The sequence below is a fragment of the Pseudophryne corroboree genome, chromosome 5 (assembly GCF_028390025.1).
Source record: "Pseudophryne corroboree isolate aPseCor3 chromosome 5, aPseCor3.hap2, whole genome shotgun sequence".
In the NCBI taxonomy this organism is placed as follows: domain Eukaryota; kingdom Metazoa; phylum Chordata; class Amphibia; order Anura; family Myobatrachidae; genus Pseudophryne; species Pseudophryne corroboree.
The window spans coordinates 175,185,553-175,204,192 of NC_086448.1; the positions used below are offsets into that span (position 1 = coordinate 175,185,553).

General features: G+C 45.4%; 1 pseudogene; it reads left to right on the forward strand.

Moving 5' to 3' along the window:
• Positions 1–627: 627 nt before the first annotated feature.
• On the forward strand, positions 628–746 carry LOC134929812 (5S ribosomal RNA; annotated as a pseudogene).
• The last annotated feature ends 17,894 nt before the right edge of the window (positions 747–18,640 follow it).

The following is an 18,640-nucleotide window of genomic DNA, read 5'->3' on the forward strand; positions in this document are numbered from 1 at the left end:
CAGTAAGTCTGTCACAGGACCAACCTGCGGTAACAATGTTCACATTTTGATTAGACATCTGTTCTCCTAGTTTATCTCTAGTATTTTGCAACTATATTTCATTGCAGTTTCAATTGGCATCTGTTATACTTAGTAACAATATAAAATCTCTTTTTTTCTTTGTTTCTGTACCAATTGATACACTGTATTTTTTGTGCAACATTCGGAGTTCATTTAGTGGTGGTGTTCATATGCAACACCAGGGGATCATTCACACTCAATCTTTCTGCTTACGATTTATCTAGTCCTTTTCTCTATCTGCTACAGTCCTTATAGCCACTAATTTGTAATCAAGCATCTTCTTTATTCTATCATTATAAACTACAGTCTTACTTGTAATCCCAGCAAGTTGCTTATGTGTGTTCACATATACTGGTACAATTTTACAGTATTCTGTGTATGCTAATATCAGGACCTTTTTCAGTACCAGTTTCAGACTCCCTCGTCACTATTACTTTCCTGTATGTCTTTCCTATCTTTCTGGACTCTCAGGATTCTCTTCCCTTTTCACTCCTCAGTTGCCACTTTTTTAATTTTTTGTGAACTCTCATCAGTGACTCCAGAGCGACAAAAATCATCTGCGTACCACTCTACTATCATACCACACTGGAAACGCCCGAATCCATCCGATCTTGGAAGCTAATCAGTGTCGGGCTGAATCAGTACTCAGGTAGGAGACTCCTGAGGAAGATCTGGTTTAGTAGAGTATTTTCATGAATACCATGTCCAGTGTTTAACACTGACAGCAGATTCACACTTTCCTACTTTTTCCACTCTTATTCTTACTCACTCATCACCTTCTTCTGACAGCTCACATTGTCATTGTCTGACCGAACAGATGTCTTGAAATTATTGCGTAGGCTTAGGCGTGCTATATATCCTTTTGATCATCAAATTTGCTAAAATGATGTATTGTGATCAATCTGTGAACCTACTATATGCAGGATAATCCTCAATTAACTACTAAATCATGGCAGACAGCAGTGATTTGTAAATCAATACCAATCTTTATTGTTATTTTTGTTATCATTAATTTTGTTATCTTTAAACAATTAATCAAACTACTGATATATTTTACTAGGAATTTAATAAAACTGAATTATTTTATATCCTTTTGATGATTCATTACTTCTATTGACTTCTATGCTACAAAGAGTGCACCCACAAAAGAGTCTTTTTCCTCTCCTTCTGTGTCTGTAAACCCTTACACATTATGCCAGCCCTTATTAATGCCCTTATACACATAATGACACACATAATGCCTCTTACCCATATGCCGCACATTATTAGTGCCTTTATACAAATAATGACACACATAGTGCCCCTTACACATATGCCGCACATTATTAGTGCCCTTATACACATAATGACACATATAGTTTCTGGGGTGAGTCAACTGGCAGCTCTGCTAACGTCGGGTGCCTATTTTTTATGAAAGTGCATCTTATTTGCATTGTTATGTGGCTAGGACGCACAAGCAGCTTCTGCTGATTAAAATTATATGCTGCATGCCTATATACTGTGTGCGACACAGAATATAGGCATGTCGCATATCATTTTAATCAGCAGAAGCTGCTTGTGCCCCTAGGCATACCAGATGTCCTAGGCAATTGCCTAGTTTGCCTATACCTAAGGCCGGCACTGGGCGCAATTATTAAAAAATGGAAGAAATACAAGATCACTGACAATCTCCCTCGACCTGAGGCTCAATGCAAGATCTCACCTCTTGTGGTATCAATGATCTTGAGAACGGTGAGGAATCAGGCCAGAACTACACGGGATGACCTGGTCAATGACCTCGAGAGAGCTGGACCACAGTCACAAAGGTTACCAATAGTAACACACTATGTCGTCATGGATTGAAATCCTGCAGCGCTTAAGTCAGTACATGTCCAGGCCTGTTTAAAGTTTGCCAGTGATCATCTGGATGATCCAGAGGAGGATTGAAAGAATGTAATGTGGTCAAATGAGAGCAAAATCAAACTTTTTGGTATAAACTCCACTCATCGTGTTTGGAGGGAGAAGAATGATGAATGGCATCCCAAGAACACCATACCCACTGTGAAGCATGGGGGTGGAAACATCATGCTTTGGGGCTGCTTTTCTGCAAAGGGGACAGGACGACTGATCCGTATTAAGGAGAGGATGAATGGGGGCATATATCGTGAGATTTTGGGCAAAAACCTCCTTCCCTCAGTAAGAGAATTGAAGATGGAACGTGGCTGGGTCTTCCAGCATGACAATGACCCCAAACACACCGTCCGGGCAACTAAGGAGTGGCTCTGTAAGAAGCATTTCAAGGTCCTGGAGTGGCCTAGCCAGTCTCCAGACCTCAACCCAATAGAAAATCTGTGGAGGGAGTTGAAAGTCTGTGTTGCCCAACGATAGTCCCAAAACATGACAGATCTAGAGAAGATCTGCATGGAAGAGTGGGCCAAAATACCTGCTACAGTGTGTGCAAACCTGGTCAAGAACTACAGGAAACGTTTGACCTCTGTAATTGCCAACCAAGGTTATATTACAAAGTATTGAGTTAAACTTTTTGATTGTCCAAATATTTATTTTCCTGTAAGAATATACAAATAAATTGTTTAAAAATCATACAATGTGATTTCCTAGTTTTTTTTTTTCAGATTCTGTCTCTCACAGTTGAAGTGTACCTATGATGGAAATTACAGACCTCTCTCATCTTTTTAAGTGGGTCAACTTGCACAATCGGTGGCTGTCCAAATACTTTTTTGCCCCACTTGTATATATACACTAGGTGCTTCATCGCGCCCTACGGGCGCTCTTCACACCGTCGCAAGGGGCTACGCCCCCTTAACCCTTGCATGCCTTTCTGGGGTTCAATATTTGTATTATATGGAGTATTACCTGCATTCCTTTGTTAGTGGTTAAATATTGCAGAATGAAAGGGCGTGCGATGGTGAAGGAGGAGCAGCCCCTTGCGACGGCGTGAACAGCACCTGCAGGGCACGATGTACAGAATGTAGCGGGTGCGGGGGGGACTGCGGATGGCGGAGGGTGTCTGTAGATGCTGCGGGTGGAGGGGGGGCGGAAGCGGAGGGGGCCCGGATGGGGAAGGGTCGGGAGGTGCTGCGGGTGGGAGAGGGGCAGAGGAGTGGGGGCTGCATATGGGGGAGGGGTCCGGAGGCACTGCAGGTGGGGGAGGGGCATGGGTGCCTCGGGTTGGAGAGGGGCAGGTGCGGGAATGTTGCGGATAGGTGAAGGGTTCCAGAGGTGCTGTGGGATGGGAAGGGGCGGGGGTGCCGGGGGTGGGGTAGGGGGTCCGGAGGCGCCGTATGTAGGGGAGGGGCAGGTACGGGTGGTGCGGCGGATGGGGAAGGAGGTCCGGAGGTGCAGCAGGTGGTGGAGGGGCAGGTGCGGGGGTGCCATAGGTGGGGGAGGGGTGGGGGAGGGGGGACCGCGGATGGAGGAGGGTGTCTGCAGATGCTGCGGGTGGAGGGGGGCAGGTGTGGGGGGAGACATATATGGGGGGTGGATGGTGGAGGGCGTCTGGAGGTGCTGTGAGTGGTGAAGAGGCGGAGGAGTGGGAGCCGCGGGTGGTGTAGGGGGTCTGGAGGCACAGCGTGTGGGGGAGGGGTGGAGTGCCGCATTTGGTGGAGGGGAAGGTGCGGAGGTGTGGTGCATTGGGGAGGAGTCTGGAGGCACTGCGGGTACTGTACCTGCCAAAAAGGTAGTTGGAGGGTATGTAGTAACAGGGCCAGGACAGGGGTGACAGGGTCAGAACAGGGGTGACGGGGCCAGGACAGGGGTGACAGGGTCAAAACAGGGGTGACGGGGCCAGGACAGGGGCGACGGGGCCAGGACAGAAATGACAGGGACAGGATAGGGGTGACAGGGCCAGGGTAGGGGCGGCAGGACCAGGATAGGGGTGACAGGGCCAGTATAGGTTTGACAGGGCAAGCACAGGGGTGACAGGGCCAGGATAGGGGTAACAGGGCCAGCATAAGGGTGACAGGGCCAGGATAAGGGTGAAAGGGCCAGGATAAGGGTGAAAGGGCCAGGATAAGGGTGAAAGGGCAAGGCCAGGGGTGACAGGGACATGACAGAACACAGGACATGGGAGAGATTGGTATTAGGGACAAAACAGTGGTGACAGACAGATGTGTCTTACCGGAGTCACTGCTGCTGGCTGCTGCTGTTCCACTCCAACCTGTTGGGATCTGCTGCTGGTGGAGACTTGGCATGGCTGACTCTCTTAGGCTGGAGTACTGCTTCCTCTGCCTGTCCGCATTCCTCCCCCCCACTCCTCAGTCACACACCGCGGACCTCGCACGGCTGCCGGGCACTGTGGTAAGGGGAGACTGGGAGTGACTGGTTAGCCCCCAGGAGACGCTGCGGCTGGAGGGAGGAGGGGGTCGTAGCATGCACGCGGCGCGGACCTCGCGGCTGCTGGGAACTGTGGTTAGGGGAGACTGGGAGTGACTGGTTAGCTCACAGGAGACGCTGCAGCTGGAGGGAGGAGGGGGTCAGAGCCTGCAAGCAGCTCAGACTTCTGCAGCGCTACCCGCCGGCTAAAGTGTGTGAAGGAGCTGGGCGCACCTCACTGCGGGTGGCAGCGCTGCAGCTAGCGGTGGGGTTGCCGGGGCTGGAGATAACAGAGGCAGTACGGAACCTGCACAGCGGCAGGTGCCCCACAAAACTGCAGCTAAGAAGTGTGGAGTGTGCCAGAAAGTGACGCTCCTCCATGCCAGAGAGACCCTGCTGAGTATGTTGATGTGGGGGGTCCAGTACACAGTGAGCCGGTGCCCGTCTGTCTGTACGGCATACCCCCTCACACACCCCCATACCTCCCAACTGTCCCGATTTTAGCGGGACAGTCCCATTTTTTGGGGTCTGTCCCGCTGTCCCACCCGCGGGTCGCAGTGTCCCGCGTGGGGGGGGGGGGCAGTTGGAAAGCTCCTGCACTCGCTGTTCTGCTTAGCAGAGCAGCGGTGAATAGTGGAGACAGGGGGAGAGGGGGCATCAGGGGGTACGGATTAAGGGTGGGTTCCAGTAGCAGAGCCGGATTAAGGGGGGGTGCAGGGGGTACGTACCGTTGGCCCCACAGTTTTAGGGGGCCCCCTGGCTCGAGTAGCTCTGTCCCAGCTCAGAAGCTCCCACGTCCTGCCAGTAACAGCAGCAGCATTGTGCTACAGTCAGCACACGCTTCTGCGTGTTGGCAGGTCTGTGGTGTTGCAGGGAGGCAGCAGCCTCCCTGCTTTCTTCTGTCTGTGCGGGTGTGTAGGGGGAGCGACCACCTCCTCTGGATTTACCCCTAGCTGAGGGGCCAAAATGCCAAAAATAAAATAAAAAAAATCCCGGAATTTGCATAAGGGGGCGTGGCATCGCGGGCCGCTATTAGGCCACACCCCCAACCCACAGCAGGCACAGCAATGAGATAGGGCTCCCCTGTCTCAAGTGCCCTGGGCCCCCCGGACTCATAATCAGCCCCTGGGGGCATGCCAGCAGCTCACAGAGCGCTGGGCATGCCCCCTCACTGACGAAAACGGGGGCCCTCCAGTGAAGCCACGCCCCTTTCGTTGGTCACGCCCCCTTTTCGCCACGTGTGTGTGTGTGTGTGTGTGTCCCTCCTTCTGCCTGAAGAAAGCTCCTGAAGAAAGCTGGGAGGTATGCACCCCTGTCTGCCTGAAGAAAGCTGGGAGGTATGCACCCCTGCCTGTGCCATGCCCATACCATCTGCTTCTGCTCCTAGTCTCCTATAGATTTGGCCAGATCTGTGACTCATTTGACTAACTCCGCCCAGTGTTGTGACTCCACCCAGTGTTAGCAAATGAGTCACAAAGTCACAGATCTGGGCTATTATATAGGAGATGGTGTGTGTTGATGTGTCATTTCCTGACGAAAGGGGCAGAAACCCCTGAAACGTAGAAATAAGAAGTGCTTTTAACAAGTCTCCAAGTGCCGCCTGTCTCCTCTATAGGGATACCTCTACTACACCACGACTGTGGAGGGCAACAGTGCATTTATACCTGGATTATGTTGGGAGCGCCAAAGCTTTTCTCTCTCTTTATATATGTATATATAGTCCACAGGCCCAAACACGTTGGACATTATCTGAGTTTACCTTTCTTTGAAAGATAAGCATCCACCACTTGATCTTTTCTGTCTCTCTTTTCTGTCTCATTTTTGTGTCATTTTTTACCCTGTTAGTCTTTTTAATATATTTTACATAAGTACCTTTGTGCTTTTGTTCTGTGAGAATTATTTTTTTAGTAGGGTGTTTTTTTTAATAAATAAATTGACATATATATGTTACTCTGAAATCTAGTTTCTGTATATATTTTGACACCAGTGGTCGGTCTTTATATCCTATCCTGGTTACTATATCTGTTTTATCCAGCATCTCACCCCTGTTTCATACACTTAGGGGAATATTCAATTACAGTCAGATCCTCTTTGATGGAGAGGATCTGACACTTCAGTATTCAATAGTGGGCCATTTCTGCCCGTTTCCCCTCCCATTCCGACCATTAATTTCCGCCCTCTCTTACGGGTGAAAATGAGTGGTCGAAATGGACCGTTTTCAACCGTGGCAGGGTCGAAAACACATGGATGAGCACAGATTCCACTCATCAATGTGTTTTTCGGCTTGTCGGAATTTCCAACAGGGTGGAAAAACTGCACTTTAACTGAATATGGAAGTGTTGGAAAGTTCAGATTATCGTCGGAAAGTGCTATCTTTCTTCCCTGTTGGAACTTCCGACTGTAATTGAATATCCCCCTTAGGAATGAGCAGGCACATATATTATTTAGGGAGTGTTATATGAGACATATTTTTATTTTTATCTAACCTTTTGTGACAACTGAAATACTACACCTTGGTAGGGAGAGGGCTTATGTTTCAACATAATTGCCCACATTCTGGTGGGATCAGCTTCCTCCAAGGGATAAGAAAACAAGACCTGCACATGCTGCACCTGCAGTGGAGATTTATAACTCTGGGCTTTGTGGATTACCCATATCCATCAGGAACTCATCACTGGGAAGTTCTGTGCGCTGATGCCTGTTAGAGGCTAGTGAGCAGGGAACAGTTTGTAGTTCCAGGGACTGTGGACAATGGCTATGCCAGGAGAGCATGGCATGTGTGGCTGCAAGTCACTGCATCAGACTAATTATTGAGCACAAGGAGTGCTAGGATTTTTTTTTGTTTGCTTATTTTTTTCAGTTATGTACCTGTGTGACCAGGCCTAGCGGGATAGCGGCCGGTAAGTACATTATTTTAATATTTATTGGTTTTCTGGGGGTGGAAGGTATGCATTTCTATCTATTTTGGATTATCATTTAACCATGTCTGCCATTTAAGTTCATGATTAAAGGTTATCCATACTTGAGCAGATGTTTGTAAAATTAGTCATTCAAATAAGATTTAAGATGGACTCAAACATGGATATTCCTCAGTTATGAACTGTAATGTTTACGTCTGTTACAGTTTGGGTTATGATGGGTACATACTAGTTTGATGGATCAGAGGTGTGGCTTATTTGACAACATAACTTACATTTGTGAAGTTTATAGACGCAACAATCTTTTGCCTAATTTGTAGTGCCTGATGTTGCAACCAGGTGGGCATTTACATGTGTCCACTCGTTTGTCTTGTCTTTCACCATCAGACTCTACAGCAAGTGTACAGGTGGTGGCAGAGTGCACTTTGACACTGCATCATGCTGTCTGTCAAGAACCCAGCTATGAAACTGATGCACACATGACACTTTGTAGGTTCTAGAGAATGTTAGAAATATCGTTGAGTGTGTACCCTGCATTACAGGCATTTGATTTGAGTTTAATGATTACATAATGCTAATGTTTCTCTTTTTCTCTTTTAACCCTTCAATCAACATCTTTGAGCCTGGATGGACTTGAGGATGGACTGTCCTGCCTGAAGGGAACAGAATATGAAACATAGCTGTTTGAGCATGTATCATTTGGGAAGTATTTTTTTTTATATTTCCTTTTATCTGTAAATCTTTATGTAGTGGTTCATCAACCTTATATACTTATTTAGGAGAGCATGAAGATTGGTATCTGTAGCACAGACCCTGAGTAGGCATGATGGTGCCATAACTGGAAAAGACATGTTGGATGGAGCGAGATGTGACATTTTAAGGTGTCCATACACTTGTGCGACTTGGGCCCTTTTCATATGATTCCGACGCATCGGGCTGAGAATTCGAATGCACAAGGGCTGCACTATAGTTTTCTCGGATCTGGCAGCCTTGGCTGAGATCTGCAAAAGGACTGCACACGAAGCTGCTGGGCAGTTCAAGGGAGACGTATGCGATTTCTTCCCTCGGAGGAGTCAAAGTAGTATATGGGGACCTTAAGTCTATGGCTTTGGTTAAGGAGTAATACTATGGGTGTTATTCAGACCTGATCGTAGCAGCAAATTTGTTAGCAGTTGGGCAAAACCATGTGCACTGCAGGTGTGGCAGATATAACATTTACAGAGAGAGTTAGATTTGGGTGGGTTATTTTGTTTCTGTGCAGGGTAAATACTGGCTGCTTTATTTTACACTGCAATTTAGATTTCAGTTTGAACACACCCCACCCAAATCTAACTCTCTCTGCACATGTTATATCTTATTTAAAAATTATTGAGAATAGAGATGAGCAGGTTTGGTTCCCTGAGCACCGAATCCCCTTGAATTTCACTACCCGAGCCCGGATCCGAGTCCGGCTCTGGTTTTCCCGCCTGACTTGGAAACAGGAACGAGGCAAAATGTCATCATCCCGCTGTCGGATTCTCGCGTGTTTTGGATTCCATTTTCACTCCAGTCCCGGAGAGTGTAACGGGAGGATGTGTCTCTGTCCTCAGTATCTGAGCGGGAGGGAAAGTGGAGTGGCGATTCCAATGCTGTCTTGTGCTGCTCAGTCCAGTGTAGTGTCTTATGCTGCATCAGTGCCGTATAAGTCCAGTGGTACTGCTGTATAATTCCAGTGATACTGCCATATAATTCCAGTGTTACTGCCATATAAATCCAGTGGTAATGCCGAATAATTCCAGTGATACTACATATAATTCCAGTGATACTGCCATATAAATCCAGTCCAGTGGTACTGACGTATAATTCCAGTGGTGCTGCCATATAATTCCAGTGATACTGCCGTATAAATCCTGTTCAGTGGTACTGCTGTATAAGTCCAGCGGTAATGCTGTATAATACCAGTGGTACTGCCATATAAATCCAGTGGTACTGTCATATAATTCCAGTGATATTGCCGTATAATTCCAGTGATACTGCCGTATAAATCCAGTCCCATGGTGCTGCTGTATAATTCCAGTGATACTGCCGTATAATTCCAGTGGTACTGCCGTATAAGTGCAGTGGTACTGTCCTGTGCTGTAAATTATTTACTCCATTTAAAGGGGTAATTAATATTTAATCCAAATAATTTTTACAGGGTTTGCACTGTGTGGTGTAGGGATACGCTGTCCTGTGCAGCATATTGTGTTATATAAGTCTAGGAAAATAATGGAGAACAAAAATTTGGAGGATAAAATAGGGAAAGATCAAGAACCACTTCCTCCTAGTGCTGAAGCTGCTGCCAATAGTCATGACATAGATGATGAAATGCCATCAACGTCATCTGCCAAGGCCAATTCCCAATGTGATAGTAGAGGGCATGTAAAATCCAAAAAGCCAAAGTTCATTAAAAAAAAAAAAAAAAAAAAGAAATTTAAATGGTCTGAGGAGAAACGTAAACTTGCCAATATGCCATTTATGACATGGAGTGGCAAGGAACAGCTAAGGCCCTGGTCTATGTTCATGACTAGTGATTCAGCTTCACATGATGATGGAAGCCCTCATCCTCCCACTAGAAAAATTATAAGAGTTAAGCTGACAAAAGCACAGCAAAGAACTGTGCATTCTTCTAAGATGGTATCACAAATCCCCAAGGAGAGTCCAGGTGTGTCAGCGGTTGCGATGCCTGACCTTCCAAACACTGGACGGCAAGAGGTGGCTCCTTCCACCATTTGCACGCCCTCTGCAAGTGCTGGAAGTAGCACCCACAGTCCAGTTTCTAATATTCAAATTGAAGATGTCACTGTTGAAGTACACCAGGATGAGGATGTGGGTGTTGCTGGCGCTGAGGAGGAAGTTGACGATGAGGATCCTGATGGTGAAGTGGTTTGTTTAAATCAGTCACGGGGGAAACAGTTGTTGTCCGTGGAATGAATAAGCCCATTGTGATGCCTGGGCAAAATACCAAAAAAGCCAACTTTTCGGTGTGGAATTATTTCTCCACAAATCTGGACAACAGGTGGAAAGCCATGTGTTGCCTCTGTCAATCCATAATAAGTAGGGGTAAGGATGTTAATCACCTAGGAACATCCTCCCTTTTATGTCACCTGCTGCGCATTCATCAAAAGTCAGTGTCAAGTTCAGAAACTTTGGGTAAGAGCGTAAGCAGTCCACTTGCACCTAAATCCCTTCTTCCTCTTGTACCCAAGCTCCTGCAAGCCACACCACCAACTCCCTCAACGTCAACTTCCTCCTCAGTCAGGAACGTCAGTTGTCCTGCAGGCCATGTCACCTGCAAGACTGAGGAGTCCTCTCCTAACCGGGATTCCTCCAGAAGATCCTTGAGTGGTACGCCTACTGCTGCTATTGCTGCCGCTGCTGTTGCTGCTGAGAGTTGATCGTCATCCCAGATGGGAAGTTGGAAGACCACTTGTACTACTTCAACTAAGCAACTGACTGTCCAATAGTCAATTGTGAGGAAGATGAAATATGACAGCAGTCATCCTGTTGCAAAGCGGATAACTCAGGCCTTGACAGCTATGTTGGTGTTAGACGTGCATCCGGTATCCGCCATTAGTTTAGTGGAACTTAGAGAACTGGTGGAGGTAGTGTCCCCCCGGTACCAAATCCCATCTAGATTCCACTTCACTAGGCAGGCGATACCGAGAATGTACAGAGACGTCAGAAAAAGTGTCCTTAGTGACCTAAAAAATACAGTTGTACCCACTGTCCACTTAACCACGGAAATGTGGACAAGTGGAACAGGGCAGACTAAGGACTATATGACTGTGACAGCCCACTGGGTACATGTATGGCCTCATGTAGCAACAACAGCAGCGGTACCAGTAGCAGCATCTCACAAACGCCAACTCGTTCCTAGGCAGGCTACGCTGTGTATCACCACTTTCTGTAAGAGGCACACTGCTGACAACCTCTTACAGAAACTGATGGACATCATCGCACAATGGCTTACCCCAATTAGACTCTCCTGGGGATTTGTGATATCAGACAACTCCACCAATATTGTGTGTGCATTAAATTTGGGCAAATTCCAGCACATCGCATGTTTTGCACATATAATTAATTTGGTGGTGTAGAATTTTATGAAAAATGACAGGGGCATGCAGGAGATGCTGTCGGTGGCCCGAAAAAATTGCGGGCCACTTCTGACATTCAGCCACCGCGTGCCAAAGACTGGAGCGCCAGGAAACACTCCTGACCCTGCCATCACCTGAAGCAAGAGGTGGTAACGAGGTGGAATTCAACACTCTCTATGCTTCAGAGGATGGAGGAGCAGCAAAAGGCCATTCAAGCCTACGCATCCACCTACGATATAAGCAAAGGATGGGGAATGCACCTGACTCAAGCGCAGTGGAGAATGATTTCCGACTTGGGGAACGTTCTCTAACCCTTCGAACTTGCCACACGTGAATCAGTTCAGACACTGCCAGTTTGAGTCAGGTCATTCCCCTCATCAGGCTTTTGCAGAAGCAGCTGGAGAAATTGAAGGAGAAGCTAAGATGGAGCGATTCCACAAAGTATGTGGGACTTGTGGATGGAGCCCTTTATTCGCTTTGCCAGGATTCAAGGGTGGTCAATCTGTTGAAATCAGAGCACTACATTTTGGCCACCATGCTCGATCCTAGGTTTAAAGCCTACATTGTATTTAATTTTCCAGCAGACACAAGTCTTCAGTGGTTCAAAGACCTGCTGGTGAGAAAATTGTCAACTAAAGTGGAACGTGATCCGTCAACTGCTCCTCCTTCATTTTCTCCCGCAACTGGGGCTGCGAGGAAAAGGATAACATTTCCTAGACCACCCCCTGGCGGTGATGCAGGGCAGTCAGGAGTGAGTGCTGACATCTGGTCCGGACTGAAGGACCTGCCAATGATTACTGACATGTCTACTGTCACTGCATATGATTCTGTCACCATTGAAAGAATGGTGGACGATTATATGAGTAACAGTATCCAAGTAGGCATGTCAGACAGTCCGTATGTATACTGGCAGGAAAAAAAGGCAATTTGGATGCCCTTGCACAAACTGACTTTATTTTACCTAAGTCCCCCCCCCTCCAGTGTGTACTCCAAAAGAGTGTTTAGTGCAGCCGGTAACCTTGTCAGCGATTGGTGTAGGAGGTTACTTTCCACAAAATGTGGAGAAGATGATGTTCTTCAAAATTAATTATAAATTCCTCCAGGAAGACCTTGACCAGCAATTGCCTCCAGAAAGTACACAGGGACCTGTGATGGTGGATTCCAGTGGGGACGAATGAATACTCTGTGAGGATGTACACACTGAAAGGGTTGAGGAATCGGAAGATGAGGATGAGGTCGACATCTTGCCTCTGTAGAGCCAGTTTGTGCAAGGAGAAATTTATTGCTTCTTTTTTGGTGCGGGGCCCAAACAAACCAGACATTTCAGCCACAGTCGTGTGGCAGACCCTGTCGCTGAAATGATTGGTTTGTTAAAGTGTGCATGTCCTGTTTATACCATGGGTGGGAGGGCCCAAGGACAATTCCATCTTGCACCTCTTTCTCTTCTTTGCATCATGTGCTGTTTGGGGACTAGTTTTTTAAAGTGCCATCCTGTCTGACACTGCCGTACAACTCCTGGGGTACTGCCGTATAAGTCCAGGGGTACTGCCGTATAAGTCCAGTCCAGTGGTGCTGTCTTGTGCTGCATCAGTCCAGTGGTGGTGTCTTGTGCTGCCATAAATTCAGTGGTGGTGTTCTGTGCTGTATATTATTTACTCTTAATAAAAGGGTTATATACATAACCCTCCCTTCCCCCCTGCCTAAACCTAACCCTCCCCACTTAATGCCTATCCCTAACATCCCCTTCTAAGTGCCTAACTCTAACTTTCCCTCCCCGGTCCCTAACCCTAATCTTCCCGTTCCTGCTCCCTAACCCTCCTTCTCCTGCCTAAACCTAACCTCCCCCACCCAGTGGCGGGAAGCCAGCGCATCCCACTGTGAGGAGGATCGGGATGCCAGCTGTTGGTAAGGTGACGCCGACATCCCAATTGTCGTCGGTATGTGGACGCCGGCATTGCGTCCTCCATCGGGATCCCAGCTGTCAGGAGGCTAACTGCTTCCCAATTCAGGCTTCATTACAGAAGCAAAATCTTCCTCTAATTGGCAAAACCATGTGCATTGCGGGAGGGGGGCAGATATAACATGTTCAAAGAGAGTTAGTTTTTGGTGGGTCATATTGTTTCTGTGCAGGGTAAACACTAGCTGCTTTATTTTTACACTGCAAATTAGATTTCAGATTGTACACACCCCACCCAAATCTAACTCTCTCTGCACATGTTATATCTGTCCCACCTGCTGTGCACATGGTTTTGCTCATTAGAGGAAGATTTTGCTTTTGCAATCAACCTTGAATTAGGCCTTATATACAACACTATAAAACAGTTTCAGCACCCAATTATTGGCAAATGAATCCAATAATTGTATAGTATGTACCTAGCTTATGTCAGTGACATATCAAACAAATATGATACAATACCTGAGATCCTAAAACAGTTAGTATTGTAAATGTGCTAAACACAGCAGTAATGACCACTACTGAATGTAAGCACTCCTTCAGTGCAATAAACAGCATTCTGGGAAATGTCCGAAATTTGCTGTCATCGGAAACAGAATCTAAGAAAATATTCACATTAACTTATGTTTTTTTTTTCCCACTTGCGTAATAAATGATATGCAAAATATGAAAAGAGTAGACAAAAGTATGCAAAAACCCTACATGGTAAAATAGTGCATATGCATGCAACAGCTGAAAAAAGGTGCTGGGTATGTGAAGTAGGAGTAAAACAATGGAATAGGCATGTTACTCAGGAATGGATAAAAGAGCAAAACAATCCCATAAACATAGTATCTTATTAAATAGCATAGCAATGAAAAAAGGATTAGATAAAACAGTTTCCCAAACGTCACAATTTTTGTCCAGTTTTTAAGGATATCCCACTTTAGCATAGGTGACTTAATTAGTACCTCAATCAACTTGATTTAGGTGGTCATTCCGAGTTGTTCGCTCGCTAGCAGTTTTTAGCAGCCGTGCAAACGCTATACCTCCTCCCACTGGGAGTGTATTTTAGCTTAGCAGAAGTGCGAAGGAAAGGATCGCAGAGCGGCGACAAAGGTTTTTTGTGCAGTTTTAGAGTAGCTCAATACCTACTCAGCGCTTGCGATCACTTCAGACTGTTCAGTTCCTGTTTTGACATCACCTGCGTTTTTTCGAACACTCCCTGAAAACGGTCAGTTGACACCCAGAAATGCCCTCTTCCTGTCAATCACTCTGCGGCCAGCAGTGCGACTGAAAAGCTTTGCTAGACCCTGTGTGAAACTACATCGTTCGTTGTAATAGTACATCGCGCATGCGCATTGCGCCGCATTCGTATGCGCAGAAGTGCTGTTTTTTAGCCTCATCGCTGCACAGCGAACGAATGCAGCTAGCGAACAACTCGGAATGACCACCTTAGCCATCTAAACTCAGACATGGCTATCCTTAAACTTTGACTGTAATGGCGGAGTTTGGGAAACTCTGAAATAAGAGATCAAGGAGAAGACGTAAACCAATGGTGAGGCCAGATTCTATAATAAGAGGTAGGAGTCAGGTCCCTATGCAATTATTAGTGGCTAATGAGTGCTAAGGAGTTATAGAGAAACAACGATTATAAACCTTCTTCATATATAGTATATACAATAAGGAAACTAGCCTTTTTACCGGGTATAGTATATTATGCCAGCGCTTGGGACCCCAGCACCCAGCATCCCGGCACCGGGATCCCGACCGCTGGCATGCAGGCAGCGTGGTGCGCGCAAAAGAGCTACGCTATTTATTCTCCCTTCAGGGGTGTCGTGGACACCCCAAGAGGGAGAATAGTTGTCGGTATGCCGGCTGTCGGGATTCTGGCGTCGGTATGGTGAGCGCTGGAATCCCGACAGTCGGCATATTAAATGCCTCCCTTTTTACCAACTGAGAGCCACTAAGTGTACAAACCGGCTGCAATGAGTACTTCAGTAATTTATTGCTAAAGAACCTATTCAGACAAATTATTATTTCCTTTTGCAATTGATGTGCTGGACTATACTGTTAATTATCTGATTCCTGGTTTATGGATAGTGGATGCTCTGATATGTGATCATCTACCTTCAGTTTTTTTATAGCATTCTTACCATTTGGGTGCAATGTATTTTTAATTTTTTTTTAAACATATATTGTAGAGACCTTAACTATTGCTGTTCCAGTGTTTTGTCAAACTGCGAATCCATTTTTTTTAGATTCTACTGCAAAATATTTAAGATTATCTTGATTGCCCAACTGTAAAGGGTTTACTATTACAGCAGATTGTGGAATAATTATTGTTGTTATATTGCATCTGAACGGTGTTGCATCTCTCTGTGTCTGGAAAATCTTTGCCTCTCTGCTGGGGTGTGGTATAGAGAAGAGCTGTTGCTGAGAGAAAGACTTCCCCACCAAGGTAACTCTGATCTGTGCGCATACCACACTATAATCACCATTAACACTTTGGAGTATCACATATGCCTACCATTATTTGTTATTTCTTAACAGTTATCTATATAACATACACATATCTATCCTGCAGTGCTTCACAGAGAATATTTGGTCATTCATATTAATCCCTGTCCCAACAGGTCACATGGACTCACACAGTGCCAGATTAAGGTCTTAATGGGCCTGGAGCTGAAATTTTTGAAGGGCCTGTTGTGTGCTTCGCAGGGGTTGTGGGGCTGTGATGGGGGCTACGGATATGGGTGGGTGACCAGTGCTGTATTTAAATATATATATGCGTGTGTATGCATGTTTGAAAATAAAAATAAAAATCTATCTATATATCTTTATCTCTCTCTATATCTATCTAGAGAGAGAGTCAATGGGGGCAATTTATTTCTTGGGTGCCCAATGGAACTATTCAATTGTTTTGCCATGACTGCATGATTTCTGCTCACAGTCTCTTGAGGTGGTGAGCAGAAATCTGTGAAAAATTGGCTGTTGGATCGCCCAAACTGCTGTTTTGGCAGCATGACCAATAGTTTTAGACTGGTTTAGCCACTTTACGCAGTTTTACCAAATGCTTCTATGTGATAAGCATTAGACACCCACGGACCTCACTTTCATTTGCATTACAATTGAATAGCTCTGTCAAGCTGCCATTAATTATGGGCATGCAAGAAACAATTGGATTAAACTCACTAAGGGGGTCATTCAGACCTGATCGCACGCTAGGATTTTTTACTGCGCTGCGATAAGGTCAGAACTGCGTATGCACTGCTATGCGCAGGCATGTCATACAGGTACATAGAGGATCGGTGCTGGGCGATGGATTGTACGAAGAATCCATTCACACAGCTGATCGCAAGGAGACAGGAAGAGGGCGTTTGCGGGTGACACCTGACCATTTTCTGGGAGTGGTACGAAAAACGCAGGCGTGTCCAAGCGTTTGCAGGGCGGGTGTCTGACGTCAATTCCGGGACCAGACAGGCTGAAGTGAGCGCAGCGGCTGAGTAAGTCCTGGGCTACTCAGAAATTGCACAAAACTTTTTTGTACCGCTCGGCTGCACATGAGATTGCACACTTGCAAAGCGAAAATACAGTGCCCTATAGGCGGCGACTATCTGATCGCAGCGCTGCAAAAAGTAGCTAGTGAGCGATCAACTCAGAATGAGGGCGTATGTCAAAGGACACAGTATGTCTAATCCAAAATAGATATGTGTTATATATATTATATACACACATATATACTATGCTGTGAGGGCATCTGTGAAGCTTAACCTGTTACTGGGAGTGCCATACCGAAAAAAAGAATTATATATATATATATATATATATATATAGATAGATAGATAGATAGATAGATTATAATATATATATATATACACACACACACACGCACACACACATATACATACATACATTCATTATGTACGCCTGAAGACAGGGGTCCAGTATTCATATTTTTGGAAGTCCTGAATTACCGTGCCGTATCCATGCTACATGCTAGGACTTCACACGTCAACATTACATATCTGGCAAAGGCACTCAGACACTTGATTTTATTCAGAGAGTGACAATTTGTGGTATAATTATATATTTACAGTATATTATATAATTCTCCAACGGCGGCACTCCGGACTTGTAAAAATTACTCAGAGTCAGTTGTGTAAAGCAACGTTTCAGCGCTCTGCGGCGCTTTTATCAAGCCATATAAACCATACAAATCAAAGCATTTTTATACATACCGCCACCAACACCCGTGATCCTCGCCGTCCCTTCTGTTCCGGTCATTGCTGACCTCACAGGAAGTGACGACGGGTCTCCCTGGCAACCGTATAAACAAAACAAAAAACACAGCCGTGCAGTGACTAAATAACATATATAAAAATTAAAACAATCGGCTACAAGTGTTTATGACCAGCGTCATATACCATATAATACATATGTAATATGATCAAAATTCATACTGATTATTAGTGCCAGGTTTACCACCCCGGCTAAATATTTACATAATATATATGAAAAAATGAAACACATATATGATAGCGCTCCAATTCAATCTGCTCAACATCTGCATATTTTAATTATGATTACACATGAAATTTATATTACATTTAATGGCTCGTAAATTGTTGGTGGTGTTTTGAGGTCTATCGAATGAAAATCTGCATCCCCAAATTTTCATTCAAGCCTCGCGGGGCTAACGTGTCTAGACGCATAATCCATTCACATTCCCTCTGTAATAGTCGGGCAGATCTGTCACCACCCCTTATTAGTGGAGGTATGTGATCAATAATACGATAACGTAAGGCTGATAGATTATGTCTAGCCTCACAAAAATGTCGGGCAACCGGTTGTATGCTGGTACCTGTGTTAATGGCTGCACGGATGGCTATACGATGTTGAGCCATACGTTCACGAAACGTGACTTCAGTTTTGCCAACATACATTATTGAGCAAGGACAAATTATGATATATACCACAAAACGGCTTGTGCAAGTTAATCGATGTCTGATAGTATATTTAACACCTGTATGAGGATGATTAAACGTGGGTTCTGTCAACAAATATCCACATGTGGTGCAGTTAGGGCATTTAAAACATCCGTTTTTCGGTTTTCCTAAAAAGCTTACGTTTTCCTTTTTGCCCAAGTTGGAAACATCGTTGTGTACCAAGTAATCTCTCAAGTTCTTTCCTCGAGTAAAATATTGGCTTATTTTAGATTCATAGATGATCTTCTTATTGTATGGGGAGGTACAAAAACTGAGTTTGAGACACTTATGGCTGACCACAATAAGAGCGATTGT